The sequence below is a fragment of the Nicotiana tabacum genome, chromosome 8, assembly GCF_000715075.1.
Source record: "Nicotiana tabacum cultivar K326 chromosome 8, ASM71507v2, whole genome shotgun sequence".
Classification (NCBI taxonomy): domain Eukaryota; kingdom Viridiplantae; phylum Streptophyta; class Magnoliopsida; order Solanales; family Solanaceae; genus Nicotiana; species Nicotiana tabacum.
The window spans coordinates 9,369,956-9,386,818 of NC_134087.1; the positions used below are offsets into that span (position 1 = coordinate 9,369,956).

General features: G+C 43.1%; 1 pseudogene; it reads right to left on the bottom strand.

Annotated features, from left to right (window-relative positions):
* Positions 1-15,317, bottom strand: part of LOC142162963 (uncharacterized) — a 39,623-nt pseudogene extending 24,306 nt beyond the window's left edge.
* Between the last annotated feature and the right edge of the window lie 1,546 nt (positions 15,318-16,863).

Consider the following 16,863-nt stretch of genomic DNA (forward strand, 5'->3'; position numbering starts at 1 on the left):
ATCAAACTTCAAATACGCCAGACTTAACGATTCTGCGAAATTACTCGCTTATTATCCTACTAGTTTGCGTCAAAATTTAACATGTTATTTTTCAAATCAACAACTACGGGATGTGACCTTTATAAACTATCTACATAATTTAAATTTCTGTCACAAAAATCTACACACCTAACAGTTTCAATTATACAGTCATGTTTCCAATATTCATACAAAATATAAAACAGAACTAATATTAGATGAATCTACTTCATTTGACATATATGAAATTGAAAGCGATAAATAGCATCCAAATGTACAGATTCGCTGCATAATCCCGTTTCAACTTCAATTCAAGTTACATCAAGGTGATTCGAAATATGTACCTGGATGTTGAAACACAACAACAACAAGAAGAAAGTAGAAAAATCAGCAGCAGCAAAAATGGCAGCAGCAACAACAGCAGTAACAAGTAGTAGCAAATGCCAACAGCAACCAGTAGATTAAACCAAACAATAAACCCAGAATCCAGTGGAAATTTCAGAAGAAATCAAGCAACAAACAACAAACCAATAGCAACACGACCAAAGCCCAGGAAATCGAAATATGGCCCAGAAACAACAGATCGCAGAGAAGAATCTACTAATGTTCAAATGAGTCCAATAGCTTCAAAACTTCAAACACTGGACAGGATTGCCTATTTCAAACTATGCTTTTGTTCTTTTAAGAGATGCTGGAGTTGAAATTCAGTTTTGAAACTGAATTTAAAACTGACTTCTGAATTTAAACCAAGAAACTCAATTTAAAACCTCCCTAGACTGATTCAAAAAATGCTCTCACCCCAACTAGTTCTTTTTTTATGTTCAGCCCCCTTCAATTTTTTTTTCTGATCTCCTCCCCTTAACTCTTGATGTCTGACCCCTTTTTACATCCCTATAGAAAGGAAGAACCTGCCTTTTAAGACAGGCTGCCCAGGGCTTAAAATAAGCCTTAAAGGCTGTCATCTCCACTTAGGATTGTCTAGGCATGGGGTTTCTTCTACTTTAAACTGCTGAAATTCAGAAAAGCAGTAGATACCCTGCTGTACAATAGGTTCCACTACCATTCTCATGTGCATCTTCAGCCTTTTATTATTAAACTCACCTTACACCTGACTTCTCATCTGTAAAGATGTCAGCCAGGGTGTATTTGCACTATAGACTACTTTAATGGTTCAACCCATACTCAAATTGGCAATCCACTTAACTTAAACTCTGAAATTTTCATTAAAATTGCAGCTATAACCAATCCTTAAGTAGTTTTTGATTCAACTGAACAGGCTAAACACAGTGTAATCAATTCTAAAAAGCCTCAGTGAACAAATCAACAGTACGAATCAGATTAATACCATTCCAAACTGAAACTAGTTGACGACATGTATCAACTCGACTGTGTGAATTACAACGAGCACAAATCAATAGCAGATAACCAAAACTTGAACAAGACCAGAATATGATTTCATGTTGACAGGCACGGGGATTTATGGAAAACTTAACTGATTAACAGAACTTATTCGACTCGATTACACAAACTGTAATTATACGTAATAAACACATAGAAACAAATTTGATCGAATAAAGATCTGGGTGAGATGGATAGAATAGTTGACACAATTGGAAATAGATCAAATTGACATTCAAACATACGAACAAACATTAACAAAACAAACAACATGGAATTAACAAAGAAAAGAAGAAGAAATACCTTAAAGGGTTAAAAATCAGATGACCATGTCTCGGATTTTGAATCGAACCTCTTTTGGGGTTGAACGGACTTTAATTGAAGTGTTATCAACTGAGAACACTTCGATTAAAGTCTATTAGACTCCAACCTTCTCTTTTAAACGGACAAAACCTCGGATTCTGGATTTCTAGGGTTCTTAGGGCAGATTTGGGATTCGGGGTTTTCTGGTTAGATTCGGACCAAACCAAACTTGGTTTGGTCACGAGGGAGGTCAGGGGACACCTGGTATGGATTTGGGGGGGGCTTGGCATGGGTTGGGGTCCGGCTCGAATCTTCAAACGAAGATTCGAGGTGGTGGGGGAAGATTCGAGACCCGTGGCTTGTGGATCTGTGTTCAGGGGGTCGAGATATACTAGGGGTGTTAGTATGGGGGTCACCAGCGTTGTTGCCGCCGGGTTTACGGTGAGGGGAAAGGGGGGGGGGGCTAGGGTTCTAAGGGGTTTGGGTTTGGTGAGGGAGACGAAGAGAGGGAGGGGGGTCTGGCTTAGGGGGCTGGGGTAGGCTTTAGATTTATATATCGGATGGGTGGTTTGATCCTGACCGTTGGATGAAGTGTGGTTGACGGACAAGATCTTTCATTTAGGGGGGAACGACGACGTTTGGTCCTAGGGGACTGGGTCGGTTTTTGACGGGAATGGGTCGGGCTAATGAGGTGTGTTGGGGACCGTAGGATTGAACAACATGGACGGCTTCGATTGAACATCCTATACGGCGTCATTTGGTTTTAAAATGGGAGTTAAATTGGACCGTTAGATATGTTTGATCAACGGTCCAGATCCGATAAGCCTTAAAGGCCATAGAGACCAGGGAACCGGACTGGGTCATGAAATGAATTGGGCCTGGTCCTTGGCCTCAAATTTGAGCCCAAACCCGGGTTTCTTCAATTTAAACTCCTTTCTTTTCCTTTTTTTTAACTTCTAATTTAAACAAAATTCCCAACTAATTTGAAAAAAATCAAAAATAAAGCTATACAAATATTAATTAATACATAAAAACAATTATCACACACATTAAACATTTAATTAAAAATAAAATCACTCAATGACAACAACTAGAATAAAAGATGCATATGTTTTTTTTGTGATTTTTCCTTTTAAAACTAAATTATGGTTTGATTAATTCCTAATAGTAGAACGATATCCTAAACTTACACGCGACATATATTTTTTGTATTTTTATTTGACAAAACTAAACAATCACAGACAAAACTACAAATAACAACCAAAAATGCCACGTAAATTCCCAAAAAATTGTACAACAAAACCATTTATTTTATTTTTCGATTTTCTTTTGGAGTAATTGTCGTGTAAACAAAAATCACGTGCTCACAGCTGCCCCTCTTTGCCCGAAAACATGCGAGGTTTTCGTGCAAAGATAAAGTGAGCGGATATGAGCGATTTTTGCCCGTTGGACTACTCCGTGTGAAGCACATTTTTGAAAGATTTGACGGAATCTTTGCTTTAAAGATTTCCTACATATCTTGGGCTAAACAGGAATCAGGTCAATGTAGTTCGGGAAACTTTGGTAGCTGGGACTACCATGGGATTGCAATGCTTGCTGTTACTGCTGTTGCTGTTGCCACTACTGCTTTACCGACCTCCTTATTACAACCAAAGGAAATTGAAAACTGAACTAACTACTTATGCCTGTCAACCGCTAGTTACAAGATTCCTATATATAATTCTTTTGCAACTTGATCTTGGGTCTTAGCTGATTGTGCTTGTAGACTTCGATCCAGATCTTGATGCTCGCAAGTTGTAGGCACTTGTTTATTTCTGCAGTATTGAATGAAACAGGATTGGCGGAGCTCGGGGATTTGATCAACTTTTGAGCGACCTGCCCCTTGTTTGTTCCAATATTTGGGAACATCTGCTTTTTGTTCTTTTCTTCTTTTCTTTATTCTAGATTGAGACTCATCCCATAGGTCGTCTCGATCTCTGTGCCTCGAGGTCAGATCTGCTGAGACAACAAAACAAACGAACGAAATTTTCTGCCCCAGTTTCACTAGGAAAATTTCGTGAGTTAATTGTCATGAAAATTTACAGAACTGATGAAGGAATTGGAAAACTCTAGTCTAAAAGGCGCAACTCAGGGATTGGAGCCCTAACGTTTGCTAAAAATAAACTGGTCAACTCAGGGATTGGAGCCCTAATGCTGGCTAAAGGAAAAATCACTCAACTTAGGGATTGGAGCCCTAATGTCGGCTAAAAGAAAAACGCGCAACTCAGGGATTGGAGCCTTAATACTGGCTAACAGGAAGAACGCTCAACTCAGGGATTGGAGCTCTAGTGTCGGCTAAAAGCAAATTGCTCAACTCAGAGATTGGAGCCCTAATGCTGGCTAAATGAAGAATGCTCAACTTAGGGATTGGAGCCCTAATGCTGGCCTAAAGGGAAAAATGTTCAACTCAGGGATTGGAGCCCTAATGTCGGCTAAAAGAAAAATGCTCAACTCAGGGATTGGAGCCCTAATGTCTGCTAAAAGAAAAATGCTCAACTCAGGGATTGGAGCCCTAATGTCGGCTAAACGGAAAACTACTCAACTCAAGGATTGGAGCCCTAATGCTGGCTTACAGAAAATTGCTCAACTCAAGGATTCGAGCCCTAATATTGGCTAAAAGAAAAATGCTCAACTCAAGGATTGGAGCCCTAATGTTGGCTAAATGGAAAAACGCTAAACTCAGGGATTGGAGCCCTAATGCTGGCTAAATGGAAAAACTGTTCAACTTAGGGATTGGAGCCCTAATGCTGGCTAAATGGAAAAACCCTCAACCCAGGAATTGGAGCCCTAATGTCGGCTAACAAGAAAAACGCTCAACTCAGGGATTGGAGCCCTAATGCTGACTAAAGGAAAAACGCTCAACTCAGGGATTGGAGCCCTAATGTCGGCTAAAGGAAAAATGCTCAACTCAGAGATTGGAGCCCTAATGCTGGCTAAAGAAAAAACGCTCAACTCAGGGATTGGAACCCTAATGTCGGCTAAAGGAAAAACGCTCAACTCAGGGATTGGAGCCCTAATGTTGGCTAAAGGAAAGTTGCTCAACTCAGGGATTGGAGCCCTAATGCTGGCTAAAGGAAAAATGCTCAACTCAGGGATTGGAGCCCTAATGTTGGCTAAAGGAAAGTTGCTCAACTCAGGGATTGGAGCCCTAATGCTGGCTTAAAGGAAAAATCACTCAACTCAGGGATTGAAGCCCTAATGTCGGCTAAAAGAAAAACACACAACTCAGGGATTGGAGCCCTAATGCTGGCTAACAGGAAGAACGCTCAACTCAGGGATTGGAGCCCTAATGTTGGCTAAAAGTAAATTGCTCAACTCAGAGATTGGAGCCCTAATGCTGGCTAAAGGAAGAATGCTCAACTCAGGGATTGGAGCCCTAATGCTGGCTTAAAGGGAAAATTGCTCAACTCAGGGATTGGAGCCCTAATGCTGGCTAAAAGGAAATGTTGGGGATTCTAACTAACCCTCTTTTTTGAGTTTTCTTCTTACTTCTCTTTTTTTATTATTTTATTATTATTTTATTATTATTTTTTTGTTTAGTAAAATGCAGGAGAGAATTTTGGGGAAATTTCCCTTTTGGGTTGATTCCTTATTGCAAAGCTGTTTCTTGCATTCACGTATTTCTTTTCCTTTTGGGCGGCACCTGCTTCTTGCACGGTTGCTTTGGATCGTACCTGTTTCAATTTCTTAAACAAAGAACAATTGTCAGTTTGAAAACGGTGGTTGGTTCGGTGGCCTTGATTGTTCCAATTGCTCAGTCCCGTCCTTATTCCTGTTGAGAAACTCTGCCATTGATTGGTTTCACAAGCGATCGCCTTTAAAACTGATCAGACTCGCATTCCCGGATTTTGCGATGATTCACCCGTGTAAGGCTTTAGTTCTTCCATCCCATTCTGCTCGGGAATTTTTACCGAGGCAGACTCAGTGGGGATTTTTATTGGGGAGACTCTGTGGGGATTTTTACAAGGCAGACTCGTTGGGGATTTGCTGGGGCAGACTCTTTGGGGGATTTTTACAAGGGGAGACTCTGTGTGGATTTTTACAAAGGGAGACCCTGCGGGGATTTGTACAAAGGGAGACCCTGTGGGGATTTGCCGGTTTTTTTTTCTTTTTTTGTGTGTATGTGTATGTGTGTGGCTTTACTTCGAAAGCAATCAACATCATGATCAATCGGGACTGGACAGACATACCACTGAAGCAGGGTATTTACTTCTTACTAAACGAAGCTCCGTGAAACCGGTCCTTCCACCTATTCTTTCCAGCACATTTGGAATTTGGGGTTGAAATGAAAGGGATTCAAAGAAAGGTAAAACAAAAAGCGGAGAAAATGAACTTTTAAAAAAGGAGTGTCCCTTTTGGGACAAGAAAGACTTATCTGAGGCAATATGCTGACTTTAAATTGACATGACATGCTTTTTCGACTGGATGCCCGACCTTCACGAACTTGCATTTCCTCGTGAACCAAAACGGATCTATGTTTCCAAACCAGTGGAACCTTGCCAAAACTTTCTGAGGTGGAATCATCTTTTCGGCCAACAGCGCCCTTTTCGGGTTTTCGCTAGTCGACCTCTCTCATTTCTCTCCTTGTTGTCGCTTGATAGCACTCTTTGCGAGTTTTTACTAAACAAGCTATCTCATTTTCGATTTCTCTACTCCCGTCGCCTCACGGTGCCCGAAGGTTTTCACCGACAAGACTCTCTCGTTTTATTTCTCTCAATTTTGAATGTACCAGCCTCCAATCATGATATCTCTTGGCTTCCCCTACCTTTGGCAATTGATCCGAAGGACTTGTACTTGGTAAAAGAATTGTGGATGAAATTACAACTTCTGAACCATTTGGTGTGCCCCAGTTTCAACTTCAGGGTAAATTGGATTTTATTTTTGGTGTGACTGAACCCCAGAGAGAGGCTGCCTACGTATCCTTTCAGAATCAAGTCAGACGTAGTTCAGGCCCAATCAATTTTTTTTACAAGGTAGCCAAAGAAATGTAACCGACTCAAAAGGGGTTGTAGAGAGAGTTGATAGTGTTTGGGTAGTGGGAATAAAACATTCATCATCTCAAACGTGCCAAGACCACTGAAGTAAACTCAAACATAGTACCTTTTAACTGCATCCGCATTAACTGTTGTTTCAGGATCATTTCCTTCAATATCACCTAGATTCAACGCTCCTCTTGGCAGTATCTTCCTGATGATGTACGGGCCTTTCCATATAGGAGCAAAGTTTCCTTTCGCTTCCTGGTGATGTGGCAGAATGCGCCTTAATACCAGTTGACCCACTTCAAAATTCCTAGGTCGTACTTTCTTGTTGTAAGCACGGGACATTCTTTGTTGGTACAACTGCCCGTGACAAACCGCAACCATTCGTTTCTCATCAATCAAAGTCAGCTGCTCCAATCGAGTCTTAACCCACTCGCTATCTTCAATTTCTGCTTCGACAATGGTGCAGAGCGAAGGAATTTCCACCTCTGCTGGTATCACAGCCTCGGTCCCATAAACCAACAAGTAAGGGGTTGCCCCTACTAACGTGCGCACTGTAGTGCGATATCCCAGCAATGCAAAGGGTAATTGTTCATGCCATTGTCGGGAACTCTAGATCGTCTTCCTCAAAATCTTCTTGATGTTCTTGTTTGCTGCTTCAATAGCGCCATTGGCCTTGGGTCGATAAAGAGTGGAGTTCCTATGCGTTATTTTGAACTGTTCGCATACATCCCCCATCAAGTGACTATTCAGGTTTGCCGCATTATCTATGATGATAGTTGCAGGAATACCGAAACAACAGATAAGATTTGAATGTACAAAATCCACCACATCCTTCTTAGTGACTGATTTAAGAGTGACAGCTTCTACCCATTTTGTGAAGTAGTCGATGGCGACCAATATGAACCTGTGCCCATTTGAAGCTTTCGGCTCAATCGGGCCAATTACGTCCATGCCCCAAGCAACAAATGGCCAAGGTGCAGACATAGGATGCAGTTCCGTGGGAGGCGCATGAATCAGATCGTCGTGCACCTGACACTGATGACACTTTCGAACGAAGCTAAAATAGTCCTTTTCCATGGTCATCCAGTAATAACCCGCTCGAAGGATTTTCTTTGCCAAAACATACCCATTCATGTGGGGCCCGCATACTCCTGCGTGTACTTCATGCATGATTCTTCCTGCCTCCTCGGCGTCAACACATCTTAATAAATTGAGGTCCGGGGTCCTTTTATACAATACCTCGCCGCTCAAAAAGAAACCGCCCGCATGCCGCCTAAAGTTCTCTTTTGATCTCCAGTAGCATGTTCGGGGTATTTTTGTGTCTTCAAGAACCTCTTGATATCATGGTACCATGGCTGGGTACTTTATCCTGCCTCGACTACATTACAGTAACTGTGTCTTTCCCTGATTTGGATTTCCAAGGGATCGATGTGGGCGTTGCCTGGGTAGGGTAACATTAAAACTAAGGTGGCAAGTGCATCCGCTAGTTCGTTGTGACAACGCGGGATATACCTGAACTCTATTGATTTGAATCGCTTGCCTAGATCCTCCACGTGCTGTCGGTAAGGGATAAGCTTGACATCCCGAGTTTCCCATTCACCTTGGGCTTGCCGGATAATCAGGTCAGAGTCCCCCATAATCAATAAATCTTCAACATCCTGATCGATCGCCATATGCATGCCCATGATGCAGGCTTCATATTCAGCTGTATTGTTCGTGCAAAAGAAGCGCAGTCTAGCTGTAGCAGGATAGTGCTGACCAGAGGGTGAGATCAAGATTGCCCCAATTCCTACACCTTTGTCGTTTACGGCCCCATCAAAGAACATCTTCCAAACATGAGCGTTTTCCGAGACTACTTCTATGGTGTTTATTTCTTCATCTGGAAAATAAGTACTCAATGGTTGGTATTCCTCATCAACCGGGTTTTCAGCCAAATGATCCGCTAACGCCTGGGCTTTTATTGTCGTGCGGGTGACATAGACTATGTCAAATTCAGTAAGCAAGATTTGCCATTTGGCCAGTCTTCCAGTAGGCATTGGTTTCTGAAATATGTACTTTAAAGGATCCAACCTGCTTATGAGGTAAGTAGTGTGAGCTTGGAGATAATGTCTCAATTTTTGAGCGACCCATGTCAAAGCACAACACGTTCTTTCCAACAAAGTGTACTTGGCCTCATAGCTGGTGAATTTCTTGCTCAAGTAATAGATCGCCTGCTCTTTCTTTCTAGTTATGTCGTGTTGCCCGAGGACACAACCGAAAGAATTTTCCAAGACTGTCAGATACAAGAACAGGGGTCTCTCTGGCTTTGGCGTGACCAAAACTGGAGGATTCGAAGGATATTCTTTGATCTTGTCGAAAGCTTCTTGACACTCAACCATCCATTTGATTGATGCATCCTTCCTTAATAGCTTGAATATGGGCTCACATGTGCTAGTTAGCTGGGCAATGAAACGACTGATATAGTTTAACCTGCCCAATAGACTCATCACGTCTTTCTTCGTTCTTGGAGGAGGTAGATCTCGGATAGATTTTATCTTTGTTGGATCTAACTCGATACCTCTCCTGCTCACTATGAAACCCAAAAGCTTGCCTGATGGGACTCCGAAGGCGCATTTAGCCGGGTTTAGCTTCAAGTCATACTTTCTTAGTCTCTCGAAGAATTTCCTCAAGTCTTGGATATGATCGTCCTGAGTCTTGGACTTGACTATCACGTCGTCCACATACACCTCTATCTCTTGATGCATCATGTCATGAAAAATGGCATTCATGGCTCTCATGTAAGTTGTCCCAGCATTCTTCAGACCGAATGGCATAACCCGATAACAGTAAGTACCCCAAGGTGTAGTGAAGGCAGTTTTCTCGGCGTCTTCTTCATCCATCAACACCTGATGATATCCAGCGTAACAATCTACGAAGGACTGTATTTCATGTTTGGCACAATTATCAACAAGGATGTGGATGTTGGGTAATGGGAAATTGTCTTTGGGACTCGCCCTGTTCAAATCTCGATAATCCACACACACCCGAGTCTTTCCATCTTTTTCGGCACTGGAACTACATTCGCCAACCACGTGGTGTACTGGACTACCCGAATTACTCATGTTTTTAACTGCTTGGTGATTTCTTCTTTAATCTTATCACTGACATCAGTTTTGAACTTTCTCTGCTTTTGTTGAACTAGAGGACAATCAGGGTGAATTGACAATTTATGCACCACTAGATCAACACCTAATCCTGGCATGTCATCATATGACCAAGCAAACATATCTTTAAATTCAAAAAGGAGTCGAATTATCGCGTCTCGCGTTTTCTCGTCCGTGTGAATGCTTATTTTGGCCTCTCAGATTTCCTCAGGAGTTCCCAAATTAACCGGTTCCGTGTCATTCAGATTCAGCTTAAGTTTATTCTCAAAGTGTTCCAATTCTCGATTTATTTCCCTAAAAGCCTCTTCTTCGTCATATTCCGGTTCTTGGTTCATTATTTCACAATTAAACAGTTCGTTGTGATCTGGGCGTGAATTCCACAAGCATGTCATATTATTTAAAGCCGCTTTATTATAACTGAAAGGAAAAAATAAAGGAAAAATAGCAAAAATCAGAATAAAAGAAAAAGGAGGAAATACTGATTTTATTCCTTGGAATTGGTAGGATAACAAGGTTTATTAATTCAGGAATTCAAAACAAGAAACTAAGGAAAAACATCCGAGTTACATCCTAGGATAACTCGTGATGCAGGAAAGGTGGCAGGACAGGTCTACCCGGACTCCTGCCTAGTTGGGAATGACGTGGCCTCCCAATTCTGAAGCTTGGCATTTGGCCCCACATATAGCATTTCAGCGGTGCTTGTGCCTTCTCCCGGTTGAACCATGTGAGCTTCGTAGAGCATTCCTCTCATTGCCCCACATATTTCCTTGATTTCTTCGGCCGTGAAAACCTCGTCGTCTTCTTCTTCGGTGTATTTCGGTCCGACAAAAGTCTCGTATAAATTTGGCAATGTTCGAGGCAGCTTCCAACCCTCATTTTTCCTCTTGCTTGCCCACTCTTCATCTTTTGGAGTGGGTTGAAAACCTATCCCAAAAAGTTTCTTGGTGGAAGGCAAGGTGATGGGTTCCATTATTCCTTGCAGCGTTCGTCCAAGCCCTTTCCCTGGCCTGAATCCATGTCGGATCATTTCTTTAGCCACCATGATTGAGGCGTTGGACAGGAAAGGTTGGGGGCAAGGTCTTCCTTCTTCATACTGCTCCGCTAGCACAACCTCGAAAGCCTGATAAACCGTGTGCTCGCTCCCTTCCCTTGCTTCAAGATATGGTATGGATGGGTCCTGATAAATAGACTGTTCGTCTTCTCCGTGGACCACAATTTCCCGATCTTCGTATTCAAACTTCACCATTTGGTGAAGAGTGGAAGGTACAGCCCCTGCCGCATGAATCCAAGGTCTGCCGAGGAGAAAATTGTAAGACGTATCCATATCGAGCACCTGGAAAGTTATTTCGAACTCCACCGGTCCTATAGTCAACATCAAGTCTATTTCCCCGAGGGTGTCCCTCTTGACGCCATCAAAAGCCCTTACGCAGACATTATTGGGGCGAATTCTTCCAGTCCCAATTTCCATTCTCTGCAGCGTGGAGAGCGGACAAATATCAACACCTGAACCCCCATCCAACATTACCCGCTTGACGTAGTAGTCTTCGCACTTAACTGTCAGATGTAAAGCTTTGTTGTGAGCCGCTCCCTCTGGAGGTAAGTCGTTCTTGCTGAAAGAAACCTGATTAACTGCGAAGAACCTTTCCGTCATTCGTTCCAGTTGTTCAACTGAAGTCTCAGCCGGTATATATGCTTCGTTCAGGGTTTTGAGCAAGATCTTTTGATGTTCGGCCGACCTCATCAGCAGAGATAGCATAGATACTTGCTCGGGGCACTTGTGTAACTGATCCACAACTTCGTAGTCGGGCATTTTCATCTTTTGGAAGAAAACTTCCGCTTCTTCAATGCTTACAGGCTTCTTGGGTGGGAAGCGTTTCCGTGTGGCGTTGTTTAACTCTTGAGTGTTTGAATATCTTCCAATGAAAGTATTCTCCGGAAGTTCCCCCGTGACTTCTCTGCCTTTGTACGTAACCAATGTTCTTTGGTAGTTCCACGGTACTGCGGACGGGTCTGTCATTGGCTTCTGTGGTACGTGTCCGATAACCACTAGCTCATTCAGCTGAGGTGGTTGAATCGTCCCCCAGACCACATAGGCCCCTTTTGGTACGTACATTGGTTTTGCCCTTTTGACTTCGAATCTCTGCGGCTTCTCTGTTCGACCTCGTGGAACGTAAAGAACTTCATTCCTCGCAGGCACCATCGTTACTGTCTTTGTCTCGACCTTCTCTTCGAGCTCAACCTTGACAGTACTAGTCTTCTTTTCCCCTTTCTCTAGCTTCGGGGCAGTTTTAGGCTTTTTCCCTGCATCGACGATGGCGATTATAGCTTTTAAGGCAGGATCAAACTCTTTGTCCTCACAAATCATTCCAATCAACGGCCCGTTATTGTGAGCGGGCAACGGATTGTTAGTCACATTTGGGACCTCCTCGTCCCTCAGTACTATCTTCCCCTGCTCTATTAAGTTCTCAACCACCCTTCTCAAATTCCAACAATCATTTGTATCGTGCCCTTCTGCTCCCGAATGATAAGCACACCTAACACCGGCTTTGTAAGCAGGTGATACCGGATTGTGCCTTGTCTGAGGGATTGGCTGCAGGAAACCCATCTGGACTAGCTTTGGGAATAAGGTAGAATATGGTTCGCCGATGGGTGTGAAAGTCTGTCTTCTAGGTGGTTCCTGAGGGCGGAAGTTATTTTGAGGTGGCTATGGATTATAGTGGTTCCGGTAAGGAGGTTGATTTCTAGGAGGTGGAGCTTGGCCTCGATTGGCTTGCTATGGTGGATGGACATAGGGTTGGGTAATCATGACCATGTAGGGTTGAGGAGCATAGGTCACATTTTGGTGGGGGTAGTAATGTTGTGGGGTTCTTTCTGGAAAACGGGGCCTGGGATTACGATATTCCCTTGCTTCTGATGCTGCCATGGACGTTTCTTCCTTTTTCTTTCCTCTTTCCATTCCTCCGGACCCGCTTTGGACGGCTTGGGAGGTTGCCCTTATGGCTGCCTGACTTAAGATTCTACCCGTTTTCAAACCATGCTCTACCATCTCCCCGATCTTGATTGCTTCCGCGAAAGGCTTTCCCATGGCTGACATCATATTCTGGAAATAGTCTGATTCTTGAGCCTTGGGGAAAGTAGTGACCATTTTTATCTCGTCCATGGGAGGTTTTACACTTGATGCCTGCTCGCGCCATTTAATAGCATATTCTCTGAAACTTTCCGAGGGTTTCTTCTTCAAGTTTGACAGAGAATTTCTGTCCGGTGCGATGTCAATATTATACTGAAATTGTCTCACAAAATCTCTGGTGAGATCATCCCATATATACCATCGAGATATGTCTTGGTCCATATACCACTCTGAGGCTATTCCTACCAGACTTTCCCCGAAGTATGCCATCAACAATTCTTCTTTGCCGCCGGCTTCCCGCAATTGGTTGCAATACTTCTTGAGATGAGCAATGGGGTCGCCGTGCCCGTCATACTTTTCAAACTTTGGTGTTTTGAAACCCACGGGTAGGTGCACGTGAGGGAACATACATAGATCGGTAAAGGAAACACTCTTCTGCCCGCTTAAACCTTGCATGTTTTTCAAACTCTGCTCGAGGCTCCTCATCCTTTTTGCCATCTCATCTTGTTCAGAAGCTTTGGGGTTTTGATCTTGCCTAGGTGCAAACTCGTATTGAGGTTGTTGAGGATGAGTGCTGGTGGTGAACCGAGTTGGTTCCAGTGAGAAGGATGGTGCTTGAAATGTGAATGAGGACGAGTCAAAATTCGGCTTGTGTGTAGCGGGTTGTGCCACGATTGGACAGAGCGGTGCAGTGAATATGTTCGTAGCTACATCTGTTGTTGATATCCGGGGATAAAAATCAGAGGGTGATCCAGCAGAGTGGGCTGAAATGGCCGGGTACCCGAATGGGGTAGTTGGATAGCTTATGGGGACGTTGGAAGTCCCACTTGTCCTGGAGAACAACTCAGGGAACCCAAGGATTACACTCGGTGGCTCTTTCCCGTTATTCCAATCATCCAATATTTCCAACATGCGGAGCCTCAGGATTCTATTTTCCTCAGCAGTTGCTGACTCGGGAGTCGGGACGGCCGAGATTGAACTCTCCTCGGAGACAGGAATTGTCGGCAAAGGAATTTCTGAAGACATCTCTATACTTCCCTTTGATCTTGTGAAGTAAGTGTGGATACTCCCTCTCGACTTAACGACGGGCAACTGAACACTTCCTTTCGACCTCGTGAAGTATGAATGTGAGGCCAGACCTCCACCAAACCAAACCACCTTTTCTAAAAACCTGGAACTTAGCAGCAAGCAAACGGTTAGTTTGAAACAAATAACAGATAGGTAATCTCACGTTGGGGCGTGATGCACCTATACAGTTAAGTGAATTTCTACATGTTTGCAACGAAGACATGCGTCATTCCGGCTTCTCTTTAGGCTTCCCTTTATTTATCATGTTTTATTATTTTATTATTTTTTATTTTTATTTTTATTATTTTTTTATTTTTTATATATTTTTTTTTATTTCCTATTATTATTATTTTTCATTATTTGCAGTTAAAAATGTGACCGGATCCGATGAGGATTGCCTACGTATCACGATGCCGCGTGAATCAGATCATTACGTAGTTCAACACAGACGAGTGTAAAAGAAGCACACATTTTATTATTGAAACAATCTATTACAAACTAACATTTTTTGAAAAAAAGGGAAAATAACAAGCCTTGAAATAAGTACAGACTCAACAAACTAATACACCCTGATGCGAAAAGACGGACAGAAGATGCTAAGATGAAAAATACAGACTCGACCTATGAATTCATTAAGGTTTCGAGAATTGGCGCCCGGGGGGCATCGTTCGGCCTCGCCGCGGTCTTAGGTGTGAGGTCCCTTTCAAGTTGTTCCAGCTCATGCATGGTCTACTTGACATAAATCATCACTGCCGATAGAACGGTAATGCTGGTCATGTTTTCACATCGTAGACACCTTCTGATGATGGCATGGGTAATGGTCTTAATCTTATCCCTGGTTTGCCTCTTTTCTTTGAGTAGGCGCTCTATTTGATCATTACGGGCTGTCATAATCCGAGAATCCTGGAGGCATTGATTTTTCCACTGCTGAATTTCAACTTCCATTTGGGCTAAGAGCGTGTGGCAATGTCTATTTTCAGCTCCAAGGGTTCGGGTTTGCTCAAACGCTCTGTCCATCTTTCCTTTCAGATTGGCAATGGTTTGCTCGTGATCCCTTTTCAACTGCTGCAGGTACCGGTTATGCTTTTCTGTCCTTTTTGCCCAGTGTGCTTCGAGTCCTGCTATGGTATTTTCAAGATTTTCTGACTCACTCCGGCACTCCCCAATTTCCATCCTTAAACCTTTTATCAATCGTTCATCTGACCGGCTCCTTTGCTGGTTATCAGCGTCTATCCTCATCTGTTTGATCTGGGCCGTGAACATCTCGTTTTCCTGAGTCAACCTGTTCTTTTCTCCCAGATTAGTAGCAACTTGCACATTGTGCTCATATTTCCGACTTTCAATTTGTTGCTTCAATTTGCTGATTTCGGCACGATAGCCTCTTTTTTTTGCTAACCAATCCCACTGCTTTTGCAACGACTTGGCAAAATTCAGGATGTGGGGTCTTTTAGCCGGCCTTTCGTGTTCAAGTTCTCTTCTGTACCACGCAAGGTAACCTGGCGCCATTTCACTTTTGGCCTAATCCTGCACACAAGTATCCGCTTTCAAATATTGACATTCATTCCAGATCTGGCGGATTTTTGCTTCAGGAAATTATCCGTCAGGGCTAATCTCAATTGTTTGAGCACTAAGATCTTCCTCGTGTGGCACTATCTAGCATCTCCCGAGTTGTCTCAAGACTCGGCAGGGCGCGTAAGGTTGAATGCTCTTAAGTCCCATCAGTAGAAAGTGAGTTCTCGCTGCCGGCATATACATGACCTCATCAATAGGCAACCATCCCAGTGTCCACTGTATTTGGCTAACAGTGAGAGTCTGAAAGAATGAAGTCCACGCCATAACTCCTTTGGGCAGACTGACCTCCTTTGTTCTCGTGTAAAACTTTTCTATGCAAGTTTTCTTTGAGGAACCATGGCCCAAAAGTTCGGAACGATGGCAGAGATGTTCAGTCATCCATATTTGTAGCAGCAAGTTACACCCTTCGAAGAAGTTCCCCCCGGCTTTGCAGGCTGTGAGAGCTCGAAAGATATCAGATACCAACATAGGCGCGAGCGTACTTTCATTCTGAGTGAGCAAAGTACTGACGACCCCGGATATTTTCAGATCAATATTTCCGTCCTTCCTTGGAAATACCAGAAGACCCAAAAATGTTATCATGAAAGCCACCCGTCTGTGCTCATCCCACTTTTGACGACTACCTTTGCTGCATAGCTTGTTAGTCGGATTATTGAATCCTCCTACATGACCATACCTGTCGTATATGAAGCATGGATTACAAAAACCGGCGGCCAAATCTGGGTTATGGACCGTCCTGGGTATTTTTAGTGAGTCTAGAAATCGATGCACTATGACAGCTCTTGGGGCAACCAGGTATTTTTGCCTTAATGGAAGTTCAGCATTTTCGATGTACCCAGCCATTTCCTCCAGAGTCGGGGTGAGTTCAAAATCGGAGAAGTTGAAAACATTGTGCGCTAGGTCCCAGTAGGTGACTAAAGCTCTTATGATATCTCCCCGAGGCTGGATTTCTAATAAACCCGTGAGACCTTTCAGATATTTCTTGACCTCATCTTGCCCTTCAGCACCTAGATCATTCCACCATAGCCGTAACTTGACAGGGATTTTAGTCATTATTGAAAAGTGTTCATTTTGCATTGTGCTCATCCTGCACATTTATTAAGATGGCTTTAAGCAAAAAATGATTTGACTCAAAATGTTTTGACTATATATTTTTTTTAAAAGAAGATCCGATTTTCGAACACGGCCTTTCAGCACTTCGGGGATGAAGATT